Source organism: Mauremys reevesii, linkage group 7 (genome assembly GCF_016161935.1).
Source record: "Mauremys reevesii isolate NIE-2019 linkage group 7, ASM1616193v1, whole genome shotgun sequence".
In the NCBI taxonomy this organism is placed as follows: Eukaryota; Metazoa; Chordata; order Testudines; family Geoemydidae; genus Mauremys; species Mauremys reevesii.
Window position 1 is genome coordinate 105,643,353 of NC_052629.1, and position 22,569 is coordinate 105,665,921.

Below are 22,569 nucleotides of genomic sequence, written 5' to 3' on the forward strand. Positions count from 1 at the left end.
GTGCCGCTGGCCCGCCTGCAGCCATCAAGGCCGGCCACGGCACGGGTAGCTCCTGCAATCCAGTACGAGCCCCCACCCCCCGAACTTCTGCAGCCGGCTCTGCAACTTCCTCACTGACTGCTGCTACCCTGCAGTGCACATCGTCCCCAGGCCCCTCTGCCACTGTCTGCAATGAGGCTCCCAGCCCAGGGTTAGTCCATGTGCTGTCTGCAGTGCACAGCCTCTGGCCCTGGCCCTGGCCCCGCAAAGCTGGGTGCAGAAATGTCGGAGTCCAAAAACCGTGCCTGGACACCTGAAAAGAGAGACGCTATTTTTCAGTTATGCAGCACCCTTAACTTCCACTAACATCAAGAGGACCTGCAGGTGCCCAGCACTTCAAAGTCAGGGTGCTTTCATTTAGGTAATAGAGGGCTTCAGGAGATTTTCTGGCAGTGTAGTTAATCCATCTCCAGGAGAGGCAGTAGCTGTGTCAACACTGCCACTGACATAGCGCTGTTTACACCAGGGGTTAGGTCAGTATAACACAGGGTATGGCTACACTTAGAGCTGCAGAGCACTGCCGCGGCAGCACTTTGAAGTGCGAGTGTGGTTGCTGCAGAGAGCTCTCCCAGCGCTGCACGTACTCCACCTTCTCGTGGGGGTTAGCTTACAGCGCTGGGAGCCGCGCTCCCAGCGCTGGGGCACTGTTTACACTGGCGCTTTACAGCGCTGTAACTTGCTGCGCTCAGGGGAGTGTTTTTTCACACCCCTGAGCGAGAAAGTTGCAGCACTGTAAAGCGCCAGTGTAGCCAAGCCTGTGTAGATTTTTCACAACCCTGAGCAACATAGTTATATTGATGTAAGTCTGTAGTGTAGACCCGATCTAAATGTGGAGTTTGGTACCTACCTTTAGGCATCTACATTTGAAAAAAAATGCCTTTAAATGTTTGCCTTAATTGTAACTCAAAACCATAGACTGAGTCCATCGTCAGAACTATGATTAAGACTCAGGAGTTCTCTTTTTCAAAATCTTATGTTCACACCAGGAGATTTTGCTTCTGATATATTAGCATTATTAGGTGCATCACAAAAGAGGGCTTTATCTTTCTTTGAAGCATTCTGTCTTGGCCACTGTTGGTGAGAGAACAGCAGACTAAATGGTCTATTTTTCTGCTCTGGTATGGCAGCTATTATTAATTGTTTGTTAATCACTAACAGTGTGCTAGGCCCTGTACAAAACGCAGAGGCGGAGATATGATTCTTGCCTCAAGGAATTTACAGTTGAAGACTCTCATCCTGCAAGTTGTTCAGTAGATCCCTGACCCTTTCGATGCCTCACTGAAGTTAATGGAGGTCTGTGCAGATGCAGAGGGTCCACTCACAGACTGACTTGCAGGGTTAGGGTTTACAAAGACAAAACAATTCAGGCACAGGGTACACTGACTGATCTGTAGAAGCTCTGCAGCTTAAAGCACAGTTAGTATTTGTATTGGTTATGATAGGTGTGCAACAGCTTTTTGACAGATTAACAGTGTGTTCCCAGAAGAAGTGAGTTTTAAGGAGGATTTGAAGGAAAAGGGGGTTTTCCCTGTATATCAGGGACTGGAAAGGGTTAAAAATATTATGGCCTTTTTGCTGTGAACCTGCCCCAAAATGTTTGCTGCCGGCCTTTTTAATGAGAGATAAAGACAAACAGAAAAATAAAAAGTTAAACGTAAAAGGATCTGTGTGCATGAAAAAGTCCTACTTGAGGTGAGTAAGGGATGCAGAATGAGTTTCAAAGGAAACAGAGGCATAAGACAAAAATGGAGATACATGTAAGGGTTAAAAGACTCACCACAAATTCCCAGCTCCCCAGAAAGCCATCCACAAAACAGGGGAAAACTCAGCAAAATAATGACAATAATTTACAAAACAGCAAGACACAGTGTTTACCTATCAGAGGGGTAGCCGTGTTAGTCTGGATCTGTAAAAGCAGCAAAGAATCCTGTGGCACCTTATAGACTAACAGACGTTTGGGAGAATGAGCTTGTATCCGACGAAGTGGGTATTCACCCACGAAAGCTCATGCTCCCAAACGTCTGTTAGTCTATAAGGTGCCACAGGATTATTCAGTGTTTACCTAGTTACCTTTTAATATAAGTGCTAGTACGTTCACACACACACAACAGTCATTTACGAGTTGGACCCAGGCCTGTCTTTCCTCACCAATAACACTTCTCAAGAGACTACCCACGTGCTCTGTCGATTCCTGAAGCTCAGCTGTAAATTGATAAGCATAGTAAGAATGACAAGTCTCTCTGTGACTCAGTTCTCTATCTGTCGCATGAGGATAATAGCACTTCCCTACCTCACAGGGGTGCTGTGAGGATAATATAGCCTTTTGTGAGCTGCTCAGATACTATGGTAATGGGGATCATATAAGTACCTAAGATAGATAATAAAAATAGATAGTAGAAAATCTCCATTAAACATAGACTTTGGCCAAGTACAATCAAAAAGGGAATGTGGCAGTTGCTGAAGTTTCTTTCATCCAAAACCATTTCTTCAGTCTGTTACTTCAAAGGGATTTTTTTTTCCTTCAGACAGTAAAACAGTTGGATATCAAGAAAAACTTCCCGACAGTGAGATCTATCACATCGTGAAAGTCTTCTCAAAGGAAGTAATCAAAGCCACATTTGCATTTAAAACTGGACTGGACAAAGCACTGGAAAATATACTGAAGGCAGCAACCGTGTAGCTTAGCTTTTTGGTGGAGAACTAGATGGGATCTAACAGAACTTTTCTCTCCCACAATTCCATGATTCTATAATAGATGCTGTTAAAAGCTAAAACTTTCAGCACTGGCCTGAGTGAATGAGAGGCTGCAGTTGTGAAGGGGAGACAGAAATTTCCTCATTTTTTAAAGTATCTACATACCTCAGGTTTAACGTTTCCTGGGTGAAATCCTGACTTCATTGACTTCAGTGAGAGCAAGTTTTCTCTCCTTGATATTTGTTTCAACCCTCTCTAGAGTCAATGTGCTAGAGATATGTTTTTACTACTCCTGGCATATAAGCACGCAAATCCCATTAAGCATGTTTAATCATTGCACTCATGCAAACTGATTGAAGCATGCAGCTTACATTTTCAAAAAAATTCAGGATTTAGAATCATTACCTCAATGCCAGAACTGTGTTGTATCTGAACGAAGTCCGTCCTGGAGGTTAGGTTGTTATGCTAAAGGTTTCATAAGGACAGAATGGTGTCCCCTGGCCTGGGAGTCCATGGTTTGAGCAGGGTAAACTTGAGTTCTGTGAGCCCTTGCAAGTGACAGTAACAAAACCCTGCAGCTGCTTCTGTGCTGGGACCATGCATTACTTCTGAACGTCATTTCTAAAATGATCAGGCTTAAATTTCAGCTCACAGAGCGTTATTGTGTGTCTTAGCTTCTTCGCAAATGATGCCTCCCTTACAGTGGTCAGAAGAGTTTTTTTTTCCTCCAGGGGAAGGCTGGGGGATGAAGTGCCAGTTAAAAATAGTGGCCTTGACAAGACATTTTAAGACTCGTAGCTCTTACTATGCTATCAATTTACAGCTCAACCTAAAGAATCTACAGAGCAAGTGGGAAGTCTCTTGAGGAGTTTCACTATTAGGAAAGTCAGAACGGGTTTCAGCACTTATTAAATCAATACTCCAGTGTTCTACGGTACTGGTGCAAATCATGACAGCTTCCAGAAATGCTACAACAGTATTATGAATCAATACTATGGGAGACTAGTGTTCTTCTGTGTAAGGGAGTTGTGTGTGGTAGTTTAGATTCTGGGCATAAGGATAAGAAATATATTGTTTGATGGCGGGCAGAGGACTTTATACGTGCCAAAGTCAGACATCTGTGTGATGGTGTTGACTGCAGCTGACAACAAAGAGATGCAGAGCTGGATATCAGGAGCCGATGATATCACCACCTCTCCAATGAGTTTCTTGTATATGTTGAAAAGGGGAACGGGCAACATAGATTCCTACGGGAGTCTATAATGTGGGTCTTGGGGAAGAGAAGCATTTGCCAATTATGAACCTCCGGAATCTGAGAAGTATGAGCAGAGCTGTCATAGTGCTGCACCATCTTCTTCAAGGTCTTTTGTGTGCTGATCAGCAACACCCTTCAGCTAACAATATCAAAGGCAGCTTATGCATCCAAGAGGTTTTCCCATTGAAAGAGATGCCCTGTGGGACCTAGAAAGACTCCAGGTGATTGACTCCAGTTTGCTATGTTGGAGGAACGTATGTAAGAAGCCAAAGCAAGAAAGATGGACTGTTTCAGAGAGGCTCTTCACTTCAGCCTGCTAGAGCTCACAACAGTCCATCTTGCACAGATCAATCTCAAAAAGTCATTGCCACAGTCAGTGCATTCTTCTAAACGCAGACAACACTGCTGTGCTGGTGTACAGAGATCACCAAGGAGCAAAGAGCAGACCCCTGCTCAAGGAGACCTTCTGGTCAAGTAGGGGGAGTTCCATCAAGCTGAAATAAAACCTGAGGGCTAAGCAGAAAACTGATATATGCAAGGATCTCAGTAAGTAAACGCCCAGAGGATGGAGTACAAGCAGGGTACACTGGGTATCGGCTTCTATGGAAAACTGAAAACACAAAAAATTCTGGAGCAGATACAGAGACAGGTGAGAGGGGAGGTTTCGGATGCCTTCAGGAGGCATTGGAACTTCCCTCCAGTCTATGCATCCTCTCCAACAGGGCCGCCCAGAAGGGGGGGCAAGTGGGGCAATTTGCCCCGGGCCCTGCAGGGGCCCCCACAAGAGTTTTCCGGGGTCCCTGGAGCGGGGTCCTTCACTCGCACCGGGGGCCCCAGAAAACTCTCATGGGGCCTGGGCCCCCAGAGCTTCATCTGCTCCGGGTCTTCAGCAGCGGGAGGTTCTTCCGCTCCAAGACCCACCGCCGAAGTGCCCCGAAGACCCACGGCAGGGGGTGCTTCCGCCCCGGGTCCCGCCGCCGAAGACCCCAGGCCCCCTGAATTCTCTGGGCGGCCCTGCTCTCCAATGCCTCTCATTTGGAGGGTAATAAAGAAAGTCATTTTGGGATAGAACCAGGTTCACCCACCTAGCTCCCACATGGCCAAGAAGATCGTGGTTCATATAAGATGGCTGGTAGTGGTTGGATTGAGACTTAGTGTCACAGAAACCCTGTGTTTATCACAATCCAGCGCAGCGTATCTATTGGACTGGCTCCTGTGGGAGCGAGAGCAATCAGAGTTCTAGCTGCTCTCCAGAAAGAATGACACGCCATTTGCTCATAGCAGAGCCTGGACAGTGTTCATCTACTTGTGCAAAGACAGGAGGCCAATTTGTGCCAAGTTGTTCTCTGTCCCCACCAACCTGGAATTACTGCATGCTGCTTTTCCATAGTCCTACCAGAGTGTGGGTAGCAGCCTTGAGAGCTATGAAGGAGTTTGAGGATTGTTTCCAGCTAGGATTCCTCCCCATAGCATCTCTCTCCTCTGACCTCTTCTATTCTCCCTGCTCCCTCCACAGAGCCTTCACTTAGTGCTTAATAAGCTCTTTATTCCCCCATTCATACTATTCCACTTTTGTTCCTCTCCTGGAAAGTAATTTTCCTGGCAGCTATTACTTTAGCCAGGAGGGGAGGAAGCTATCAGCCCTTTTCTCTATTCTGTTCTGTATTATTTCCCACTCTGACAAAGGAGGCCCCTTCGGCTCTGCTGTGAAATAATTTTCTTCCCAGGATCACTTCAGGGTCCCGTATTATCAAAAACGTTTCTCTGATTAATCTCTTTTGCCCTAGGCAGTAAAAATGAAGCCAGCATTAGCTAGCTAGACAGAGTCTACTTAAGAGATACCTCAAAAGGCACTTTACAGATAAGATATGTCTTCACTGCAGAATTAACTCAGGTGATCAGCACCTGGGTCTGAGCACCCAGGTTAGCCTAGCTTGCATCTGAGCAGCCACACTGCAAAACCATACCTGAGTTACTGAGGCCTCACTTCCTCATGTATGTCACTAGGACTTCTGGGGGCCTAGCCTGTGGCTCTTTATGCTGCACTAAGGGTAGGTCTATACTTACTTGCCGGGTCGACGCGTAGCATTCGACTTCTCGGAGTTCAAACTATCGCGTCTAATCTAGACGCGATAGTTCAAACTCTGAACGCGCTCCCGTCGACTCCGGAACTCCACCACCGTGAACGGCGGTGGCGGAGTCGACGGGGGAGCCGCGGACTTTGATCCCGCAGCGTCTGGACAGGTAAGAAGTTCGAACTAAGGTAGTTCGACTTCAGCTACGCTATTCGCGTAGCTGAAGTCGCGTACCTTAGTTCGACCCCCCCACCCTAGTGTAGACCAGGCCTAAGATGAGCTGTGCTATGATTCTTTCCCAGTGAATTTTGGGAGAATCGGTCTGTCCTTCTGGGAGCACAGGGGAATTTGTGGGAACATACTGGAAGACTATCAGCACTTAAGTAATTAGCCTGCACCCTCATTGTGAAGTGGACGGGGTTACCAGCCCAAGTGAAAGCAGAATCTAAGCTCTAATAACCCCACTCAGGCCAGCTAGTCCGGGTTTAAAGCACCAGGAACTCGAGTGTGAGGTTTGTGAGTGAATGGGAGAGAGGTTGGGGAAACACCTGAGTCAGAGCCTGTGTTAACTCTGCAGCGAAGACAGACCTTGGGAGGTGTGAGGACCCTTTCATTCTTCTGAAAGGTGTGAAGAAAAAGAGCCTGGGGAGGTGGCTGGGTGAGATGGCAGGAAACCTACCTGGTTTCTGTGAGAATTTCAATAAAATAAAATCAACATTTTTTTTAAATCTCCTTCCTCTGAAGCATCAGGGATGGCTATAGATGGTGATGGGGCATTGGATGAGGGGAGCTATGGCTTTGAGGTGTTACTGAGCTTTTTCTGTCTCAGGTGCTTGGTTGGCTGGTTCTTGCTCACATGCTCAGGGTCTAACTGATATCCATATGTGGGGTGGGGAAGGAATTTTCCCCCCGGTCAGATTGGCAGTGATCTTGGGGTTTTTTCCCCCCTTCCTCTGCAGCATTTGAGTGTGGGTCACTTGCCAGGATTATCTGGGTATATCTCACTTATTTCCCTGCCTCTTTGGGGGCCTTGGGCACTGGTGCACCTTGGGCTCTCCTGTCCTCTGCCTGTGGCACATAATAGTTTAGTCTCCTGTGGGCTGTAATACTTTGGTCTAATTTCAGTTGTTGGGTTTAGTGTATGGGTGCTGGGTGGTGGTGGCGGCCTGTGATATACAAGGAGTTGGACTAGATGATCTGGCTTTAAACTCTATGCTCCTGTATTTCCATGGAATGTTTCAATTCTGTCATTTCAACATTTTCCAGTGGAAAGCTTTTCAGCGGAAAGTTTCCCACAGGCTCTGCTCTGAATTTCCTCACAGCCGTCTCTGTTTTTGACTGACTCAAATGGCGGTATGTCATCAACAAGTTTTGTCCCCTCACTGTCACTTTCACAAGAAAGAGCGATTGTGAAATGGACTTTGCGTGTACCATAGAAACTGGAAGCGCTGAAAAGGAAGCTTTTATCTGGGTAACCATGTCTGCATCTTAGTGAGCTGCTTGGTTGATCAGGGTTCATTAGAGAAAGGGCCAGACCCAGCACTGAGTAGGTTCCCAGTATTTAATGGTGTATCAGACCCTAGGATTCTGTGTAGGGTCATCTGTTGAGGTATCTTGTTATCCGGTGCTGGAGTCCTACAAGGAGGAGTAGTGGAATTATTGCTAAATCATGACTAGCATGTGGACTAGAACAGATGGAACTTGAGACTGGGCCAGAGGTCGTCCTGAAGGAGAGCCCTAGGAACAGCCAAGTTTGGAGAGAAAGTGTAGGCTGAGGTTTGTGTCGGAGTCACCTATAAGGTCAAAACAGGAAGGGGGTAAATGTGGATTATGTAGGTATGCTGTCTTCAGAGCAATGTGGCAGCTCCACCTGCTTAACTTGTATTTGTGATTGAATGGAGCTGGCATGCTGGCTGGCTCAGTTTTCTAGACGTCCCCTTGGAAAAGTCTCCCTCCCATCAAAAATTGCAAAAAACAAAATACACTGCAGTGAGCAGGGCACTTAAATATTTATCATTAGTAGCACCATAGGCCACATGAATGTGCAGCAACATATATCTGGCTTATTGCTTTATACTTCTCATTTCTGATTTTATTTTAGATTTGTAAATTAATTTTAACACAGATAAGGCCCAATACAGGATGATAAGCTCCATGAATATTAGTTAAAAAATCCTGTCAATATTGTTTTTACTAATGTAATAATGTACAAAAGACTGTACATCATAAAGCCTACTGTATATCACACATGCATGTAATACATTCAGGGCATTAGATTTTAGTGTGATTTCCACCCATTTTGTTGCCCACATGAATTTATTTGCTCTTCTATGATACTCAGGTGACATGGGAAACTTGTACCAATGTGCCACTAGATGGCAGCAGCATAGCGTGACATCGTGTTCAATCCCACTCTCAGCGGAATATATTGTCCAGCATGCTGATTTACTGGAAGACTCATAGTCTTGGGATTCCAAGCCTGTCATTTGTAGGTCAGGGGTTCAAATCTGGCCCAGGTCAGCAGTGGTTAGAAATCTTTACAATCTGACAGCTGTTCAGTGGCCCATGTGAAATGAGTTTGTTGATTTCCATTCCTGTCTCATGGACAGGTGCCCATATGATAATTGGTACTAATTGGCCCCATTGCAATTTCCTAGCAGCATTTGCAGAGAAGCTAAAAGACTGAATGGGCCACAGAGACTAAATTCCCCTCTCACCTCTCTGGCTTGTTCCACAAGGCAATGGATTCATCTCTGTGCACAAGCCTCCCCTCCGTAACGATGCCAGAAGAAGAATGCCCTGGCTTTGTTCCTTGAGGGAGAAAACCACTGCCTGAAATGATCTCATTCAGGATAGGGGCACAGAAGATAGGAAGGGTGATGTGTAAAGTCCGTTAGCAGCCAAACATTAAGGTGCTATTAATTTAGTACATGATACTCAGATATTCTAGCAACGGGGCTATTCAATACCATTAAACATGTCAGTAACATGTGTTGTTGACAGATCAGCATAGCTGCACAGACAGACTTTATCCAAAGCATTTAGTCCAGCCATAGCAGTGACCTAGCTTTAAAAAAGAAAATGGATCTGAAACCCTTTTCTCATCTTGAGAGTCTTCAGGCTTCAAAGGTTGAGGGGAGAAGGGTCTTTTTGGATCCCCCGCCCTGGAAGACGTTTAGCTGGCCATGCTCCCTACTCACCTCTTTATAATCCCATGTGGGGTTGGAGCAGCTGATACTCTCAGGACACCCCGTGAGATAAGCAATGAGCCTAGCCAGCATGTGACTGTGAAACAGTTCAAGTTTGTGTGTCACATAGCTTGTTCCGTTCAGATTTGAGAAGCATGTTGCTATGCAAATCTCTCTGAGGAGCTGGGCACCTCTCCAGTGCACAGATTTGCCTTGCTGCTAATGAATCAGCCTCTTTTGCTAATTTACCTCCCAAGCTTGTTTACTTGGAAACCAAGAGTTTAAGGAACAGGGCTCTCTCCATGCATAACAACAACCTATTTTAGATGGTCTTCCTCTCTCGGTCATATTTCTGGATGGGAGGCACAAGTGAGGGTGTCTGTTTCCAAGAGGCACTTCCAGGAAACAGTCCCAAACAACATCAGGCCATGTCCATTTTGAGACCTGATCTCAGGGTGCCAGCGCTTCCGCAAAACAGAAAATGCCGGTTAGAGCCTGTGCTGGAATTCATCTGTCTTGTACCAAGGACCCCATGTGGACTCGGACTCTCAGCATACGTTTGTTATTTAGCCATTTCCCTATTTTAGTGAGGAACACAGCCTCATATTCCCACACAAGGGCTGATCATTCAGGACGCTGTCACAGCCACGCAAGGGCAAAACGAACATGCCGCTTACCCCTCCCCTCCCCCGCACCTTCACGGGGCAGGACTGCAAAGGAGATGGCATCTCGATGGGGAACATTCCAGATGCCGTCCCATCTACGGGGTGCGGGGTGCTCTCTCAGAACAGCCCACAGAGAAGACAAAATGAGCTCCCCTTTGTGGTTCCCTCATAGGCATCCCTAAGAGAGAACTGGAGACAAAACCATTCAGTGTAATTAAAAAACAAACCAACCAACCACCACATTAGAAAGAGAGGGGGGGGCTGAACTGAAACCCTGACCTCACCAACTCTAAATGTCAGGTTTGGATCCCGTTCTGAAACTTTGGCTCGAGCCCATCTCTAGCATAAGCCTATTCTTAATCAATACACGCAAGGAACATGGGAGTGCGATGACCAGGGCTGGATTAACTCTCCTGTAGGCCCGGGGCTATTAGATTTTGTGGGGCCCCTGTATACAAGTTTTTTCCTAATTTAAAATAAAATTATCCCCATTATGGCATTGAGGCTATTAACGCCATACTAAACTTGCTTTTTAAAGTCATTCTGTGGTTACATTTCAGTCTTAAAACATGTAGAATATAGTTAAGTTAATTTGAAATAGCCTACTTCTTGCCTTAGAACAGCTGTTATATTAGTTTCTCTCTGGGAAGGAGTTTGGGTCTAGGAGGGGGCTCCAGCCTGGGGCAGGGGGTTGGGGTGCAGGACAGGGTGTGAGGTGTAGCCAGCCAGGAGGTTCTTACCACAGGTGGCTCCCGGACGGCGGCGCAGCAGGGCTCAGGCAGGCTGCCTGCACGCCATGGCCCCACGCCGCTCCCGGAAGTGGCTGGCTGCTGGCACGTCTCTGCACGCCCCTGGCAGAAGGTGGACAGCGTGTCTCTGTGCACTGCCCGTGCCCCCAAGCACCGCCCCTGCAGCTTCCATTGGTTGGTTCCTGGCCGATGGGAGCTGCAGGGACGGTGCTGGGGATGGGGACAGCACGCAGAATCGCCTTTCCCTCCTCCAGGAGCCACAGAGACGTGCCAGCAGCCAGCCGCTTCCAGGAGCGGCGTGGGGCCATGGCATGCAGGCAGCCTGCCTGAGCCCTGCTGCGCCAGCGCCCCCCTTAGCCCAGGGCCCTGGGCTGCAACCCCTAAAGCCTGTGCATTAATCCGGCCCTGGTGATGATCTGTGTCTAGTAGGATTTTCACCACTGATCCATCTAATCCAGTGTCCCCAATAGCTGATGTTTCAAAGCAAAGAGAGAAATGCACAATACACCTAGCCATGGAGGGGAGAAATAGTATTTAGACTTTATCCAGCATGTTTCACCTTTGAAGTATTTTAGTGATATTAACAAATACATTACATTCAGCTCAGAGTCAGTGCTAGCCCACTGGGGTCCCTCAGCAGGAATATTTTTGCACCACCCCAACACATACTAAACAAGTGAATGGAGGCTCCCTTCAGCTGCTTGGGGCCATAAAAGCAATTGCTTAGTATGCTTACGCCTAGCACCAGCTCTGATTCACCTCATGTGATTAATTAGTTAAAATTCTTTCCTGAGTTGGATATTGCATCATTTGCGGTGCATATATCAGGCATTATTTCCAGACATCCATTAAATGGGCGTTACACACCGTGGAGAGTAAAAGATGCTAGCAGCCCTAACTCAGTCTTTCCTGGGCTGTCAGTGGTCTCAGACTTTTTAGTAATTGCTCCTCAGAAAGCGGAACAAGAGCAATCTAAGTTGCCTTACTACGTAATGGTGTGCGGTGCTGACTGTGTATGCACACAGCAGACCCCACAGTGGTAACCACGTGTTTTCAGAGCAGATTTACAAGCTATTGAGAGGGCTTTAGGAAAGGGGAGAGGGACTCTCTTTGCTGGAACAAAGCAGCTCCAAAGATGGGCAAGGATTGTATCGTTTCTGCTGCTCAGTCCAGTCTGAGAATGATTTCCTATTATAAATACATGGGGCAATGGTTCTGTATCTTTCTACTGCTTCTGTTTTGCACTTGTTAAAATAATCCATCATTCTAAGGCACTCAGCCCCATGTTATGCTTTGCACCATTAAATACATTTAGAAACACATCATTGCCCTGAAGGAAAAGGAACAATGCTTCCTTCCAACCCTCTCCTCCCACAGATTAATGCCTCATACTTAAGAGGAATCAGATCTAGGTGGTTTATTCCCCAGAGCACATACGTATTAAAGTGATTTTATTAAGTGACTCACAAAATGATTGTTTTGAAGCGTCTTTCCAGTTTGTTAGGCCATTTCCTCAGGCACCTATTTTATCCTTGGGTTTTGCTGATCTAGTTCCTGAACCTTTGCATTTAATTTCTGAGCATTTTGTGTTGTTTAAAATACATAAATTGTTCTAATGGATGCTCTGTCTGTCCTGTATTTCACAATCTGTAGTTTTGTGGAAAAAATAGACATTATCAAATTTGTTTTCGAATTATCTGGACTGCATGACTCAGGGTTTTGGTTATGAGTGAAAGAGCCTTTCAGCTCCATGTTGCCAGTGCTCATCTTACTCAGGTCAGTAATGGCTGCACGTTATTACTGTCTGATGATTATTTAGAGGCCTGTGAAATGAATTGTTGGTCTCAGTACAGTTCCCAGTCGACAGGTGTTCACAGCACAGAACCCACCAGCATAGCTGACCTGGGACTAGCTGATGGTCGCAGCAGAGAGGTCAAGGCTTGTCTGGATCGTGGAGTCTAAGCATGGATAGAGCCATTATCACAAAGAGGCATTAAAAAATAAAAAGGAAATGATACATAATATAATATGTGGCAGCTAAAGAAATTCAGCATTTGGGTGTCACATTTGCAAAATCAGCCTCTAAAATTGCAGGTTCAGTTTTACTCACCTCCATTTTTACATATCTGAACCTTCCATTCTGTGCATGCAAATTGCACATGGGTATTCATAGAATCATAGAATCTCAGGGTTGGAAGGGACCTCAGGAGGTCATCTAGTCCAACCCCCTGCTCAAAGCAGTTACAAACCCAACTAAATATTATGCAGATGCAGTTTGCACCAAGGAAAATTCAGATGTGAATCATTGCATTTGCAGTTTCAGTGGCCACTTTTGAAATCCTGGAAGGTGCTGAGCTCATCTCAATCCATTCAACTTCAAAGTCCGCACCTCTCAGGATGTGGCTCTAAAATAGGGACAAACAAATCTCAGGGCATAAACTCTTATTGGTTGATTTCACCTTGGTTCAGAAGAGAATTGCAAAGCCCTCCAACTATCAAAGCCCCACAATCGGTACCACCAGCAAATGCTTAATGCCAGAAGGGTTCTGTGCCCTAAGCTCACATGATTTGGCAGAGAGGGGCTACATACATTTACATGGGTCTGCTTGCTCTGACATCCGAACAAGTGATATGCAGGGGTCTGGCCACTACTCCAGCCTTGGGGCTGAACTAGCAGCTATGCAGCCTGTGCTGCAACTACTCCACTCCCCGGCCCCTGGTTGTGTGTACGAGTGTATGGATTTCAGTTCCCTTGTACTTCACCCACTAGAAATATTGTGGACATATGAGCTGTGTAATATTCTATGCTTCTATAGCACTTTCCATCCAAGGATCTGCAAGCAATTTACAGGATCCCCAAGCAGATCAATTAATGGTGGGATGGCATTTTTTGGGGGGAAAAAAAGCAATATAAATGTGTGTTACTGTTATTTTTAGAGAAGGGCAGAATATGGATCCTGATCCAAACTTTCTCAACGTTCAAGGTTGTTCACATCCAGAACTTTAATTTCTTGACATCAATTATTAGTAACATTAACTAGCTATTAACTATCCATTAACTAGCTAAGCCTCGTAAGCCTATCTGACAAAGATCAGAATTGTCACTCCTACATTCCAGATAGGGAACTGAGGTGCAGAGAAGCTAAGCGACTTGCCTGAGGTTATGCAGCTTGTCATTGGCATGACCGGAAATAGAAATCCAAGAGTCCTCTCCCAGCAATTCTTCTGCTGTAACCACTACATACAGCACTCTCACCCACTGTTCCAATGCAGTCCCTTTTCTGAGTTATCGGCTCTCTTTAGGGTCCACTCTTGCTCATGGTTCTGAGCAGTTCAAGGTCTACTCATGTGAATAAGGGTTTGAAGAACTGGGCCCTTATTTTGAACACCTAAAGCAATAACTTTAGGCAGCACTTCTAATTATATTACATGATTTTCACACTCCCTTTTCCCACCCACAAAGCACTAATTTCCCCTGTTGACTCTCTCCCATAAATACAGTTTTTTTTGACAGTCCAGAATGGGAAGGGAGCAAAGACGGAGACAAATGCTCAATGCACAGAGCAGATCTGTTCACTTGGCCTCATTGCCCTCCCCAGAGCTCTGAAAACAATTAGAGGCATCCTCTAATTGGGAAGAGCTAGGTGTCCCCGGTCCCCAGCTCACCCGCCAGCCTGGCAGGTTGCACACATAGGCTCCCAAGGTTTACAGGCAGGTGTTATTGCTCAGTGCCTGAGGTTGCTCAGTTCAGCTGGGGCCTCGCCAGGCTTTCTGAAGAAAGATGTATTTATTTAGAACTGGCTTATGAGATGGAAAACTGGTTTCTATATTTAGCGGGAAGCACCATCTGCAGATTAACACCAGCAGTATCTTCTTTGGGGACTGCTGCATTCTTATGGGAAAACGTGCCACTATCCTCTGTGGCCTTTTTAGGCATAGTCATCCCCAGAGTTGTGATCTGGTAATATACATATTAACCATTTGTAGATCTTTTTCCCTTCAAAAGCCTTGGATTAAGAATTAAATAGCCTCCTGGAGCACAGGAAGATAGGAATTTTCCAAGCCATGGGAAGACTGTTATGTAGGATTTGCTGGGAGATTTTTTCATGTTGAGAAACAATCCTTTGAATGAGTATGTGCGTACTCCTTTGTTTGTCAACCTTGGCCGTTGTCACAGGCTAAGCGGGGCATGGCCACATCACTGCTTGAAGGGGAGACCTCCAAGGAACTCCACGATTCTGCAGCAAGAGGTAATTCACTATTACAGGAATCAGTACCGTGCCAGTGCTCCAGTATGGTGGACGGGAGTGCTATGGTGTCGGAGGTACCTTCATTTGGACAAAATGTAAACCCACAGCACCTTTTTGTAAGAGTAAAGGTAGCATCCCCCAAACTCCAACCTGGGTGGTTACATTCTATGTACCTACACTTTCACTGCCTGTGCAAATGCATGCAGGCTCTGTCCTCTCTTCTTCTGCTAGCTAAACTCTTGTGTAATGTTGCAGGGCACAACTGTTATGCCTTTTTATTCCAGAGGCAGGTACATAATTCTTGTATATTCCTTCCAACCTACCCATTTAGGCTTGTTGTGAACATTACTTACTGTTTGAAAAAAGCATTTGGATCCTTGGATGAAAGGTGTTATAGATGTGTAGACATAATTAATTAGGCCTCACTACATCCTTGTAAATTAGATGGTATTATCCTTATGTACTATTTAAGGAAACTGGGGCACAAGAGGTTTAATGACTGGCCTAAGGGTATATGAATCAGTGGCAGATCCAGGAACAAACTTTCAGTGTCCCAGTTCTCCTGCTGTGCCCACAAAACTAATAATTCCCAGAACTCCTCATGTCCAGTCCCTTCTCCCTTCTAATAACAGCAGTAAAAATATCAGTAAGATATTTAGGGCTGGGACCGTGTCTTTATATGTATTAGTACAGCATCCAGCGTAATGGGACCAGATCCTGATTTTGTGACCAGGACGCTATTGCAATATCAATATGAAATAACAGTAAAGCTACATGACAACATTACCATAGACAACTATTGCGCAAGGAAATCCTGCATTTGTGTTTGCAAAGTGGACAGCTGTGAGGATCATACGTTCTTGTTTGCATGCAGTTACTCATTTAATGTGTGCAAATGCTCAGATTATGTGTGCAACAGGTACACATGTAGGTTTTGCAAGTTAGATGCCAACATTTGAGAAACCTAGCTTAGTCATCACATTGACTAGCTGGGCCTCAGACAAATCTGCATACAAATTCAGTCTGTACCGAATTTCCCCAATAATTTCGCAGATTTTGAAAACGCAAATATTCAGGTTTTACTGATTTTAACACAAATTTTGCAAGTGCCAGCACTTGCCAGAGCCAGTTTCCCCCGCACAGAGTCCCCCACAGGACAACTCCACGGAGGAGGGTAACTGCTGGCTGGCGACTGCTGCTGCACAGGGTGGGAGTGAGACAGGCAGGGACCTGGGTGATAGCCCCCACATGCTTTCCTTGCCAGACAGAGCCCCCTCCTGACCCCTGCCTTCAGCGCAGCCCTGTCTGCTTCCCCTGGGCTGTGAGGGAGTGAGAGAGGAAGCCAGGTCCTGGCAGCTGAGCAGGGCTGCCCAGAGGATTGAGGGGCCCCGGGGCAAAGCAATTTCAGGGGCCCCTTCCATAAAAAAAGTTGCAATAGTATAGAATACTATATTCTTGTGGGGGCCCCTGTGGGGCCCGGGGCCTGAGGCAAATTGCCCCTCTTGCCCCCTCCCCCCCGGGTGGCCCTGCAGCTGAGACTGCTCGACCGCTGTTGTGACAGGCCCCCAGGGAGTGGAAGGATCCCACTGCGCCCCTGAGAGTACTGGGAACCCCTCATTTTCCACCTTCTGCCCCCCATGAGTACCGGGCACCTGCCAGCCCCCACACCAGCTTAACCCCCATGAGTACCAGAGACCCCTCACCCTGACTACTACCCCTGGGAGTACCAGACGCCACTCATCCTCCTGTCCTGCCCTTCCCCTCCGTGAGTACTGGGAACCTCTCACCCCTTCTGGCCCTTCATTTTAGTTTTTTTAACCTGTTTTCACCCATTTTAAAATTATTTTTGAAAATAAACAATAAATTCCCAGATTTTTTTTTTTAAAAGCCAGAAACCTAAAGCCAAAGGCCTTACAGATCCATCACCTGCACTGGCTTTTCAGAAACCTGCACACTGAATGTTAAACAAATCACTGACATTCCTCTGGCCATAACCAGAGCCTTATTTTCTACTACCAGCGGTGACTGGTTTATATTATCTGCCAGGCAGCCAGTTCAGGAACAATGAGGATTTGTAGCTATTAGAACAGGAGACATGCTGAGGTGGCTAATTCAAACTCCTTACCGAAAGCCTTGAACCGGAGAGAGAGAGAGAGAGAGAGAGAGAGAGAGAGAGAGAGAGAGAGAGAGAGAGAGAGAGAGAGAGAGAGAGAGAGAGAGCTTGACATGTATATGTCCTTGCCAGGCAGCATGGTCTAGTGGTTGAAACATGAACCTCGGAGGCAGGAAAGCAAGGTTTTACTCTCAGCTCAGCCACAGAATTGCTGTGTATCCTTGACCAACATTTAGGCTTTTGGGCCAGAGTTTCAAGGATATGTAGGTCCCTAGGCACTTTGGAAAATCCCACCTATCTGCATCTTCAGGCACCTGAATACTTTTGAAAATCTGGCCCTTTGTGCCTTAGTTTCCCAATCTGTAAAACTTGGCTAACTAAAATTAACCACCCAACATGGGCTACTATAAATCTTAATTTGGGGATGTTTGTAAAGTATCTTGAGACGCTTACATGGAAGGTGCTGTAAAGGTGCATATTGTATTGGCAGATTTTTATTCCATTAGTAGCATCTTTCTGCCTCAAATAGGATACAAAATAGCTCTGGTATCTTTAAGGAGAGATCTATTTATGTATCTGTGTGCTAAGCAAAAAATCTAAAGTCCTTGGATTGACAGTTAAAGCATACTTCTGAACTGGGTATCTGCACAGATGGGCGAACGGGGGAGAATATGTTTTACAAGAATGCAGTACAATAATACAAAAGAAAGAAATTCTTGTGAATAGAACCAGTTCCCTTTTCTGCCTCCTGGAAACTCTGATCTGGCAGCGAGTGTTTAGGAGTAACAAGAGCCATAATAGGTATGAGACCCTTGTGCTTTCTATATTTGTAATGGTCTGGCCTGTTTGGAAGCAGCTGCATTAGCGGCCGCATGTTATGTCTTGTGATCTGCTCTCTGATAATAAGCATAAAAGGACAGTGACGTTGAGAACTGGCAGAAGCCGTTTTTGGAGTGTGGAGGGGGAGAGGGCAATAGTTTATTGAACTTTTGAAGAATTTGTGCCTTCCCAGGAAACTCTGGCCGTGAATCCTCATTGAAACATAATCCCGAGTGAATATTCCTTTAGCTGAATGCCAGATCCTGAAGCTAAAACCCCAATGTGAGGCCCATGCAGGTGTGAAAAGGATCTGTCCGTACTTTTATGCTTATTATCAGAGAGCAGGTCACAAGACATAACATGCGGTTTCATCCAGTATCAATTGAGAATTCTTTCAGGATTCTCAGGCTCAGCCTAGACCAAAGAGATTGGAGGACAGAAGTGGCTACTGGCTGCTTTTCTAAAAAGGCACAGCAGCACCATAATAGCCCAATCATCAAGAAAGTCACCACCTTGAAAGTATAAAATAGGGCACATGGAGATTGTGAACCTGTTTCCCCAAAATTACCTCTCCTTTCCAACTATACACACACACACACACACAAATAAATAAATAAAATGAAACATTTCAACCAGTACTAGGCTGAAAATAGGAGGGAAACCCCCTCAGAAAAAGATGTGTCAAAAATGTTTCCCATTTTTTTTTCAAATTTGCATCTAAATTTTAAAAAAGTCCAACCTGCTCTACTTGGAAGATTTAAATGATCTTCAAAATCGTTAACAGTTGTGCTGCAAGCAAACTTTTTAAACACAAAACAAAATGGCTCCTCCTTACCTCCCCGAATTAAAAGCCTCCAAAGTATTAGATGAGCTAAGTTGTGTCTCGGATAGTTTAGCTGCTCAATATGTAGCAGTTACCAACTCCCAGATGTGTCGGCAGTAAGCCTCCCCCACTTCTATCTTACCATCATTTGAGAGCCTTCGGTGTGTTTCATTGATCATTAATGCATCAGATTAATTATCTACGTTCAATTGCAAAAAGCAGGGAAGATACATGGAATTGGCTAATTAATAATAACTAGCTAGGTAAATACTGACTCATTATCATCCAGTCATCTCTTTAAAGGAACAAACATTACAAGGCAGGTCCTTAGCCTTTTGCTAAAGTGATGGAGTTCAGTTAAACTGAATATTTAGGTAGCTTAAATCAAAACTGAACCCAAATGTCTAGTGGAGGAATTCTCCAAATTAAAGCGTTGTATATCACCAGGCCCACTTTTACTTCCCATCATTGTTCTTCTTTAGCCACTGACCCTTCTCTAGAGTGTGCTGGCAGCTGAAATAGCTACCAGAGGTTACCTTTCAAACATGGACTTTGCAGAAGTTAGAAATATTGACACAACAAGGCATATAAGCTGATTGTGATAATACATTCAGCAAGGGATAGATGGGTATTATGTGTTTGTCTGTCTCTCTTTCACTCTGTCTCTCAAGGTGCAGACAAAGAAGAAGTCTACAAGGACCAAGAGAAGCTATCGGCTTCTAGAGAGACGGTTGGAATTCCAGTTAAGATTGAAAGTAGATATGAGTTGGCTGATCTCATCCATTCAGTCCACACTACAGAACTACATTTTTGCACGACTGGTAATGTGAGCTCCAGAGATATCCAGGATCAGAACACCAGGGAGTGCAGCACTCACAGAGCTGTTTAAGGGAAGTTTGCCCAGCCTCTGCCCAGATTACAGCCTCATTCCTGCAAGATCATGCATGATGCGCAACGGGGTCTCCAAGTTTGTAGGCCAGTGGGTGCCCAGAAAGTTAAGAGCTAAGCATCAGTGGGTTTGGCCATTACTCTTGTACCTAGGCAGGAGCAGCTTAGTGACCATACAGCAGCATTCTCACCAATGCAGGAATGGAGTCCCCTGAACCCTTACCCTGCCCCATACTATTTACCTTGCACTTTCCGAAGCAACATGCTGCGCCTGTGCTGGATAGGCTCAAATCCTAGGCCCGATGCCCTTGCAATGGCTTGTGCATCATTTTCATTAGTGCCAACTACAAGTTCACAAGTCGCTCATTTCCAGCTACTTACCTCTGTCTTCCACTTCATGCGCATCAAAAGCAGAAAGTGAGAATGCTGTAAAAAAACTGTAGGGGGGCAGGGCTCCAATGTGAGCCAGCATGGCTGCTGTGTGCCAGTGCCCTTGGGTTGTAGGGGAAGAGCTGGATTTCAGAATCAGTAGCTGGGGTTACAATGAACGTCACTGCACTGAAATGAGATGTGTTGCTCTGCAGTTAGAGCGTGAAACTGCCTCAGGGCAGCTGCTGCTCTTCAGCTGGTGTGGTGTTAAATCTTAGGTCCTTATGTTAACAACTGGGCAGCAATGGTGACACCGTTTTGGTAGGCTAATAAGGGCCATATTGCGCTTGGCCACAGTGCAGGTACAGAAAGGAATTGTGGGGTGTCAAGAAGTGTCGCTATCTTTGTATCCCATGCAGGGGCCACACATCATCACAATCCCTGCTCAAAGAGACAGTCCTGGCTCACCCATTAGGCTAGGAAATGTCCAGAGTTTGCTAAATAAACTGGCTAGAGCCAAGTATAGCGGTGGCTGGTTCTGTGCAAGCTCCCTGACTTGGAATGTCTCATCTGCAACACCCAAAGCTAATCTACTTCTGGGGTTTCTCAAGGAGAGAATAATTGTGTGTTGCTGGTTGGTTAGAACAGCGGTCTCCAAACTTTTTTGATCGCGCACCCCTATCAGTAAAAAATGTTTGAGCACGCACCCCCTGCCACGCCTGCTCTACCATTTTTGCCGAAGCAAAATAAAAAAACCACTCAGACTCCCACCCAAACTGCCAAAGCAATAATAATAATAATAATAAAAAAAAAAAGCCACTCGGACTCCCGCCTGATGGAGCAAAAAAAACCCCAAAAAAACCCCGCTCCTCTTTGGAGGTTTTTAAGAGCAGGTTAGACAAACATCTGTCAAGCATGGAGATAACACTTAGCCCTGCCATGAGTGCAGGGCACTGGATTAGAAGACCTCTCGAGGTGCCTTTCAGTCTTATGATTCTATGAAGTTAAGTGACTTGCCCAAGGTCACACAGGCTGTCTCTGGCAGAGCCAGGAATAAAACCCAAATCACCTGGCTCTGAGACCTGTATCTTAACCACAAAACCATCCTTCTTCCCCTTCACTGATGCTTTCACATGTCCATTCATTTAGTGTGACCGGAGGAGAGGAAGAAAATATCGGGACACATGGGGGGGTAGTCCACCAGCGGAGAAAAAAAAAAAGCCGAATGCTGCTGGCGGAGCAAAAAATAAATAAATAAAAGCAAGTGCTGAGTGAAATATCGGGACAAATTGCATCCTGACCAAAGATCGATTGGAACGTGGGACAAACACCTAAATATCAGGACGGTCCTGATTTTATCGGGACATCTGGTCATCCTACAATAATTCAGTATTCTAGTGTAGCAACACAAAATGCCAAAGAGTGACATTCAGTCCTCAGTGGTTCAGGAGCCAAATTAGCAATCAACATTACTCATAAGAGCCACAATACATACATAAGAACGGCCATACTGGGTCAGACCAAAGGTCCATCTAGCCCAGTATCCTGTCTTCCAACAGTGCTTCAGAGGGAACAAACAAAGCAGTTTATCATCAAGTGATCCATCCCCTGTCACTCGTTCCCAGCTTCTGGCAAACAGAGGCTAAGGACACCATCCCTGCCCATCCTGGCTAATAGCCGTTGAGGACCTATCCTCCATGAATTTACCAAGTTCTTTTTTGAACCCTGCTATAGTCTTGGCCTTCACAACATCCTCTGACAAAGAGTTCCACAGGTTGACAGTAGCGTGAACTCATTTCATTTACTATGATACTATATATTCATATTTAAACAGTGTGACAGGGAAGATACTTAGTTTATATTCTTCTCACAGCAAAATCACTGACCGAGTATTATTATTTTATCAACTACAATTGGTTAATAACATAGTAAAAGCATCCTGATTGGTTAATGACTTAGATAGGTGAATAATTAAATCACACTGTGTTTTAATATCATGTGCTGCACCTGCAAAGAGCTTCAGGAGACATATTAAAGAGCCACTTGCAGCTTGTGAGCCTCAGTGTGAGTATCACTGTGCTAAGGTAATTCCATTTATGCTGCTTTGCTTCAAACCTTTACCAAAGAATGACTTACAAGTTTATGGTATGCTTTACCATAATGTAAAGTATATACCCATCAGAGCAGTTGGAGATCTAAGGAAGGCAATCTGCAGGTGCAAACGAAACTGTGGGATAAGCATATTTCCCCGTGTTAAACCTTTAGCTTTCGGCAACTAGTTGGGAAAACATTTGCCTTTTGCAACTGTATCCATAGAATAGAATTAAATTTTGACACTAAGTACAAAAGCCTCTAGAGCTTCTTGGGAGTAGAGAAAGAGCCGCCATACATTCTGGGATCTCCAGATTGCCTATCTAAGAATCAGATGAGTCACTGATACTGGCATCCCCAAACCCCTGCTTTCACAGTATTCTACTGAGTATCTGCACATTTCCCAGAATTTACAAACCAAAAATTCAGATCCAAAAATCCCTGATTCTGGGGAAATTTGAGATCTGGATCCACATTCCCATCTCTAGAAACATCCTAGCTAGCATGGTCCAGGCTGACTGTATATGCTGAATCACTAATAAGCATGAAAT

At 45.4% G+C, this 22,569-nt stretch overlaps 1 protein-coding gene across 3 annotated transcripts in view; it reads right to left on the minus strand.

Moving 5' to 3' along the window:
* The window catches only part of SLC41A3 (solute carrier family 41 member 3), an 88,421-nt gene that overhangs the window by 32,825 nt on the left and 33,027 nt on the right, over positions 1-22,569 (minus strand). Inside the window, exon 1 of one of the 3 annotated variants that reach the window (XM_039481802.1) lies at positions 3,139-3,299. The exons of 1 other annotated variant lie outside the window; for it this stretch is intronic. The gene's annotated coding sequence lies outside the window, so the exon portion shown is untranslated. Of the gene's footprint in view, positions 1-346; positions 383-3,138; positions 3,300-22,569 lie in introns of those variants that run through there. One more of the 3 variants, XM_039481803.1, reaches the window with a different exon arrangement.